The sequence below is a fragment of the Eleutherodactylus coqui genome, chromosome 6, assembly GCF_035609145.1.
Source record: "Eleutherodactylus coqui strain aEleCoq1 chromosome 6, aEleCoq1.hap1, whole genome shotgun sequence".
In the NCBI taxonomy this organism is placed as follows: domain Eukaryota; kingdom Metazoa; phylum Chordata; class Amphibia; order Anura; family Eleutherodactylidae; genus Eleutherodactylus; species Eleutherodactylus coqui.
Window position 1 is genome coordinate 235,609,376 of NC_089842.1, and position 8,015 is coordinate 235,617,390.

The 8,015-nt window shown below is 45.2% G+C and overlaps 1 protein-coding gene across 1 annotated transcript in view; it reads left to right on the forward strand.

Moving 5' to 3' along the window:
* LOC136633421 (death-associated protein kinase 2-like) overlaps positions 1 to 8,015 on the forward strand; it is a 704,757-nt gene that overhangs the window by 405,785 nt on the left and 290,957 nt on the right. The window lies entirely within an intron of this gene.

Consider the following 8,015-nt stretch of genomic DNA (forward strand, 5'->3'; position numbering starts at 1 on the left):
ATCACTGGTCGCATCACTAAGAGTGCAGTGCAATCCTTGGTGGGTTGGATTTTTAAGGGCCTGTGAAGCACTAGTTGCGTCACATCTGTTCTGCTCAAGGGCGCAGTACTTCTCTTTCACTAAGCACCTCTCTCACAACTACCAAATTCAAATAAAGGTAAAGTGCACCACAAATTTTAGTTTTTTGTTGATAAGCTGGTGATAATTTGTGTTTAGCAAAATTGTGCAGAGGTTGCATCAAGAATTTGAAAAAAAGCAAACTTCCAGACTATCAATGTCCTTTATCAAGCTATAGAAGAGTGTTGGACATTAGGAAGAAGAGGAAAATGGAGTCTCCTAACATGAGGAAGGTAGTACTATGGTACCGTTTCTGTCTGCCAAGTAACAGTTACAAATTGGTCCTACCTAGGGGCTCGGAACCCGTTGTACTTACGTTCCTCATATTAGGAGACTCTGTTTTCCTCTTCTTTATATTGTCTTAAACTCGTCTATTGCCAAAGATGGACATTGATAGTCCGAAAGTTCACTTTCTTTCAAATTCACAGCCAATCATCGAGTGCTGGCTGTGATTGGCTAAGCCTTAGCCAATCACAGCCAGCGCTTCCAGGAGGTGGAGATTTTTCAATCCCCGGCCAGAAGATGATGAAGAGAAACAGTGTCGGGGACCGAGAAGAAACTGCAGCGGTGCCCCGGTCAGCACAGGAGAGGTGATGTATACTAATTTTTTTTTTCCTTCAGCTACAGCTTATTTTTAGGGTAAGGCTTATATTTCAAGCCCCCCCTTCCCCCCCTCGAAAATCCTTGTAAGTGGTGCTACAAAGTCGCGCAACTTTGGAGCACCACATCCAACTTTGTAACGCTACAAAATCGTGGTATTGCCGCAAGAAGACGCAGCGATATCGCATGGCCCAGCAATGTGATATCGCTGCGATTTTCTTGCGGCGATGCCATGTCGGTCGTGTTAAGGAGGCCTAAAGCACAATTTCCACACACTTTCTTCACTCGCTCCTTCAGAAGTTGTTGCTCTTCAGAGCTGTGAGGAACTTTAGTGCACCTTAATGGATTAGATATCTAATGTAGCGTCCTGTACAGGAAGGCGTCATCTTCAGTCCGCAGAACACTGGCTGCTCATTTTTTTTTTGTGGTCATTTTTTATTTCCGTCCTCGACAAAACTTAAAGCTCTAACACGAGGAGGTCGTATAAAGACAAGATATAGAATACTAATAACACAATATGGGATTTCGGGCGCCCACATCCGAGCTAAGGATGGCTGAGATCATCTTCACCATCTGTAAGTATCAGCATCTTACCACCATCATTCTGGGTGCCAGTAACGTAAGAAGTAAAATGTTTATACCCCTCTCATTGTAACGTGGTAGTGCCCGGTGGGTAATCTTTACTCCTTTTGCCCGACTTAAAGGGAATGCGTCACACCGTTTTTTTTTTTACCAATTAAAATGGCTTGATGCGGCCCTTTTTTTTAGTTTTTCCCCAAAACTTTCAAAAGTTTATTATTCTATCAAGCTGTCTGAATTATACTTTTTTGCGGGACGAGTTGTATTTTTTGAATGGTACTATTTAATGTGCCATATAAGGTACTGAAAAACTTTTAAAAAATGTAAAAGTAAATTTACACAGAAAACATTATAAATCTTTGTAGGGTTCTTGTTGTTAAAGGGGTTGTCCCGCGCCGAAACGGGTTGTTTTTTTTTTCAACCCCCCCCCTGTTCGGCGCGAGACAACCCCGATGCAGGGACCTAAAGGAAGCTTACCGGAGCGCTTACCTTAATCCCCGCGCTCCGGTGACTTCAATACTTACCGGTGAAGATGGCCGCCGGAATCCTCTTGCTCCGTGGACCGCAGCTCTTCTGTGCGGTCCATTGCCGATTCCAGCCTCCTGATTGGCTGGAATCGGCACGTGACGGGGCGGAGCTACACGGAGCCCCATAGAAGACTGCAGAAGACCCGGACTGCGCAAGCGCGGCTAATTTGGCCATCGGAGGGCGAAAATTAGTCGGCTCCATGGAAACGAGGACGCTAGCAACGGAGCAGGTAAGTAAAAAACTTTTTATAACTTCTGTATGGCTCATAATTAATGCACAATGTATATTACAAAGTGCATTAATATGGCCATACAGAAGTGTATAGACCCACTTGCTGCCGCGGGACAACCCCTTTAATGGCGTACGCACTGCAGCAACAATGACATGATAACTTTATTGTGTGGGTCAGTATGATTACATCAAATGTATAAATGTTTGTTTGTTTTTTCACCGTACTACTTAAAAAAAATATAATATCTTGTGCGAGGGTTCGGTTTTTATGGGTCATCCTATAGTTTCTATTGGTACCATTTTGCAGTTCATATAAATTTTTGATTGCTTTTTATTACTTTTTTTTTTTTTTAAAGCTTTTTTTTTGTTTGTTTTTTTTTTAACCATTTAGCAGACATACAAATTTAACATTAATTATCAACATTTTGAGGAACACTTTGTTTTCCTGCACCAAGCCAAGATTGCAAAGGCTCATAGGGGTCAGAATGATAGATACCCCCCACAAATGACCCCATTTTGAAAACTACACCCCTTAAAGATTTCATCTAGGGGTGTACTGCATATTTTGGCCCCACAGTATGTGAATGAATCTAAGCATAGAAGGAGGAAATTTTCATTTTTTGGTCAATTGTGTTATTTAAAAAAAAAATTTTTGTACTGGGTACATAGGAATGAAGACTTTAACCCCAAAATGGATCTCCCTGTTTGTTTCCTTGTTCAAAATCATACCCATTGTGGCCCTTATCTACTTACAGGACACATGGCTCGTCCTATAATGGAGGGAACACCCGTTGGATTTCAGGGCACAACTGAATAAATTCCAGGCCCCATTGCCCACTTGTAGAGCCATTGAACGTCCAAAACGACAGAGAACCCCCCACAAATGACCCCATTTTAGAAACTAACCCCCTTAATGAATTTATAGGGGTGTACTGCGTATTTTGACCCCACAGTTTTGGACTGGATCTAAGAAGAGCAGAAGGAAAAAAATTACAATTTTCATTTTTTTGGCAATTGTGTCATTTTAAAAACAAGGGTTTTTGTACAGCATACAGAGAAATGAAGGCCTGCACCCCAAAATAGATCCCCCTGTTTGTTCCGTGTTCAGAAATGTACCTATTGTGGCCCCAATCTACTTATAGGACACATGGCTTGGCCTATAATGGAGGGAACACCTGTTGGATTTCAGGGCACAACTGATTAAATTCCAGGCCCAATTGTGCAGAAAAAAATCGACTCCCTAAAAATAATCCCCCCCATCCCTTTTTTTTGCCAGTCCCCAAATGTTCGATAAAAGTAATGATGTAAACTGTGTGGTATGTCCGAAGACGGGTAATTACGAAGGCTGGTTGGAATGGGCACATGGGAGCAATAAAATCGGGTATCCCTCCTCCTCTCGTGCTTTTTGGGGGGTATTTCTTGACCCCAGTGGCGGGTATGGGGTGTAAAGTGGCTCTCTGTGAGTCTTCGTAAGCTCGCTGAGGTGTGGGGGTCTCACACAGAAGATGCTCAACAAGCTGCTCCTGGAACTGCAGGAAGGCGAGCGTTCCCAGGGCTTCTTGTAAAATACATATCACAGGTAGCGGTCTGAATAACGCCGGGCTCACGCGGGTGCAGGCGGAATCCGCTTGCGGAGGCCCGCAGCGGATCTCAGCTGTGAGCCCGGCTGTGACCCTGCGTACGGCTGCGTAATGCACTGCACATAACTGCCTACTCACACAGGCGGTCATGCGCAGTACACCTTTTGTTTGTATCTCCTGCACCGTCGTTTAGTGAGGACGCGGGTACCTGCAGCGCGTATATAATGTAGTTACGTATGGGCTGCTGGTATATCCACGGCCAGAGAGCACAATGGGCTCTATGTTGCGGATATCCACGGTAAAATAGAAGATGCTGCGTTCAGTTTTCTGCGAGTGGATTATGTAATTCCGACCCGCTAATGTGAGCGGAATTGTGTAATCCAATGCAATTGATCTGCGGATTACCGAGGATCAGACGCATGCAGAATCAATTTCTATCCGGTTATGTAAGACGGGCCTAAGTTAGATTGTTACCTTTTTATCACGTGACCGCTCAACGAGGCCTCCATTCACTGCTCCAGGCACTCTGCAACTGTTGGTCACCGGGAGCAAGGAGATTTAAAATGTCCCCGCCTCATCGGTTCCTGCGCATGTGTCCAGGATTTTGCTGGCGGGCGCATGTGCAGAAGCCAGGAAAAGTCTGTGGAGGAGGATCGCATCGGAGTTCAAAAGTGGAGGCCTCCGGGAAGATGTTTTATCTCCTCTCACCGATCGTATCGGTGAGGGGAGAGGAAACTTTAATTTTTTTTTAACCTTTTACATGATCACCATTATCCATTGGATAACGGCGATCACGTGACCAGTAATTGCATGACATCTCCAAGCTAGGAGCAGGGATATTTTAAATTTCCCAGGCAATCCTGGACTTTTGTGAATGCGTTTATCTCCCCTCACGGATACGTTCCATAAGGGGAGATGATACTTTAACTTTTTTTTAAGCTTTCTAACTTTCCATGATCTCCGCTATCCGATGAATAACGGTGATCATGTCTTTGACAGCCGGGTCCAGGGGAATTTTACATTTCCCGGGTCCTCCGTGCTTCTGCACGTGCGCAGAAGCCCGCGGCAGCTCCCCATCTCCGCCAGACATCATGGGGGACCGGGGTGAGTATTTTCACCTCCCCTCAGGGATCCAATCCATGACTTTTTTTCTACACTTTTCCGTGCCCATCGTTGTACATTGGATAACAGCGATCAAAGGACTGGGTACAGCTCACCACGGTCCCGGGTGACATCTCCTACCTCCCAGCTACCTTCAGGAGCCAGGAGATTTCAAATTTCCTGTGGCTCCGGGCCTGACATAATGCCGCCTGGCGTGCATGTGCAGATGGCCAGCGTCTGGTCCCAGAGGACAAGATCAGCGGGGGACAGCGGGGAGGACCGGGGTGAGTATGCTCAGCTGCCCCCATGGATCTGATTCATGAGGGCAGCTGAATCTTTACCTTTTTAAAAACTTTTTTGCACTTTAATGCGATTGGCGCTCTCCACTGGATAGCAGCGATCGCATTGCCAGAGGGGGGGCTCCCTGCAGCCCAGTATGACAGCTCCATGCTGTTAACTACCTCCGGGCACTGACAGCATGGAGTTGTCACGTCCATAACCCACATGCCTTTAATCCCCGCAGAAAGCATGTTTCACCAAAAATGTAAAAAAATATGCTTAATATAAAAATCTTATTTAACCCCTTGAGTGGCGGGTTTCCTACCACCCTGTCGTGCCCACCAGGGCAGGTTTTTTAAAATGGTCTAATCATTGAATTTCAACTAGTTTTGCAGTTGCGTCTCAAGAGCCATAACTTTTTCATTTTTCCATTGACACGGCCATATAAGGGCTTGTTTTTTGCGGGACAAGTTGTGATTTTTTAAACAGAGGGGAGGAAAAAAAGAAATGGGGAAAAAAGAAAAAAAGAGGCCATGTCATTAAGGGGTTAAATAATGTATTAACTTCCTTCTCTGGGTCATTACGACGCACGGATACCACATGTGTGATTGTATTTTTGATTTTTTTACAAAGTAAAGGGAGACAAGTGTTTTTATTATTTTTTTTTATAATTTTTTAACTTTTTTTTTTTTTTGTCCCTTTAGGGGACTTCCACAGGGACCCATCAGGACCCCTGATCACATTCCGGGGGTCCGATGGTGACAGCCCTTTACATGCTGCAGTGACAGCCCTTTACATGCTGCTGTCACATAGACTGCAGCATGTAAAGGGTTAACACAGCAGAGATCGGAGGTTTTCTCTGATCTCTGCTGTAAGAGCTGGTACCTAGCTGTCCTCTCACAGCCAAGCACCAGCTCTCCCTGCCACAGAGACCATCGGCTTGCTTCTGACAAGCCGATGGTCTCTATGGCAACCTGTAAACAAAGCAGGACATTGCCGACATATCTGCAATATCTTCTGCTGGTTTTTCAAAGCCCTTGCTTTGTTCTCTGTGGGTCTGTGCAGGCAGGGCACACTGCCACATCTTGTGGCATTGTGCTCTGCAGCTCCCATAGTGATACATAGCCCGGAAATCTTCCGGGGTATATCACTATGGGCAGTGGAGCTCCTCCCCGAAATTATCCGGGCGTGCCACTCAAGGGGTTAAAGAATATACATTTTTTCACATCAGAACATTTTATTACTAAGGGTCCGTGAGAAGTGGACAGTAGATATAGTCAGTGTGGACTGGAGTCCCAAATCTGACAGGGAAGGACTTCCTTAGACACCTCGGGTGGGGCATGGTGACGAGGATACTGTGGGAGAAGCTAGAGTTTTGATGGTCCAGAGTCTATGTGGCAGTGGCACAGCCATCTTATGGAAAAAGATGGCGGTGTCCATGAGCGAGTAACCCCAAGCTGTCACAATATATGCAAACATATCTATATATACACACACATCCATATATAGTGTGGTAAACTGGGGGTTAGTCGATCACGGGAAAGCAAACTTATCCCAGTATCAACACACTGCATATGCACTGGAACACATAACAACTTCAGGGTTCACAACCCGCAGTGTCCCCATCCATTTACCCACCAAGGGCATCTAGGGGGCATCCTCCCCTGTCAGACTCATGACTCTAGGTTTTCAACCCACAGTGTCCTTGCCACTTTACCCAGCAAGGGAGTCTAAAGGGTTAAACCTCTTGTCTTGTCAGTACACCTCTAATAACCACAAGTGTCTAATAAGGAGCTGTCAGAAGAGAAGGAGACTGGAGGGCCCTATGGAGTACTGACACCTAGTAAAGCACATAGCAGGGATGTTACTTACATGTCTTCTACAACAGCCTTGGAGTACCAAAGACACAAGGAGAAGGCTATAAGGGAATATGAGCAAACCAGCCAATGAAAGCTTCTCATCACTGAGACTCCTCTTCCTGTAGAGTCCTATAAGGTTCTGTGCTCACTCATTTTCTCCCCAAAGGGGTTTGTGAGTATGGACTAGCCATGTCAGCACAGCAGTAGAGGGGGAAGTCCGAGGATGGTTACTGTGGCAAAAAAGCCCCTGGGTTAGGGGCCAGGTTGCAATTGTGACCCCTATAGCTACGCTACTGCTTTAGAGACCAGAAGTAGAATCAGTTGAGCAGATTATGCTCCTGTCCTGTTGTGGAATTGAAAAGATTCCCCATCTGTACAGCCCTACGGACAAATCAAGTTTCTTTTATATATATATAAATACTAGCTGATTACCCGACGTTGCCCGTGTATTTTTTTATAGACACGAAAAGAATTTAAATCTAGAGTGGGTGCTGGGCTCATTTCTGTGTGGTACATAGTGGTTCAGTGCTGGTGGGAAGCTGTGCGGTAGTTGGAGCAGAGGTGGAGGTCATCTGTGTAAGATATCATTATCTGAGGAGTAGGAGATCTGTGTATTATATTAGTATTTAAGGAGGAGGAGGTAGTCTGTGTAATAGATTAGTGTATGATGAGAAAGAGGTCGTCCATGTAATATAATACTGTGAAATACCATCTACTCAAGTGCAATGCTGGCCATCCCCCCCCCCTCCCAAGGGGTATGGGGGCTGTCTTATCTGCCACAAATTTGGCCCCATGAGATGAGTTATATATGTACCAAGTTTGGTTGAAATTGCTCCAGGCATTCATGAGTTATGGTGGCACATACATACATCATATTATATATATATATATATATATATATATACACATACACCGGGCCTCATCCCCCTGGGGGGAGGGGGTACACAATCTGGATTTATTTATTGGTATGTGTTTTTTTGGCGTGTAGCAGAAAACATGCAAACACAGGGACAACATGCAAACTCAATGCAGATGTTGCCCTTGATCAGATTTGAACCCAAGACCCTTGAAAGGCAGCAGAGCTAACAGAGCATATGGAGGTATAAGACCAGTGTCCCCCTCCCCTCAGTAGCCTTGTCTA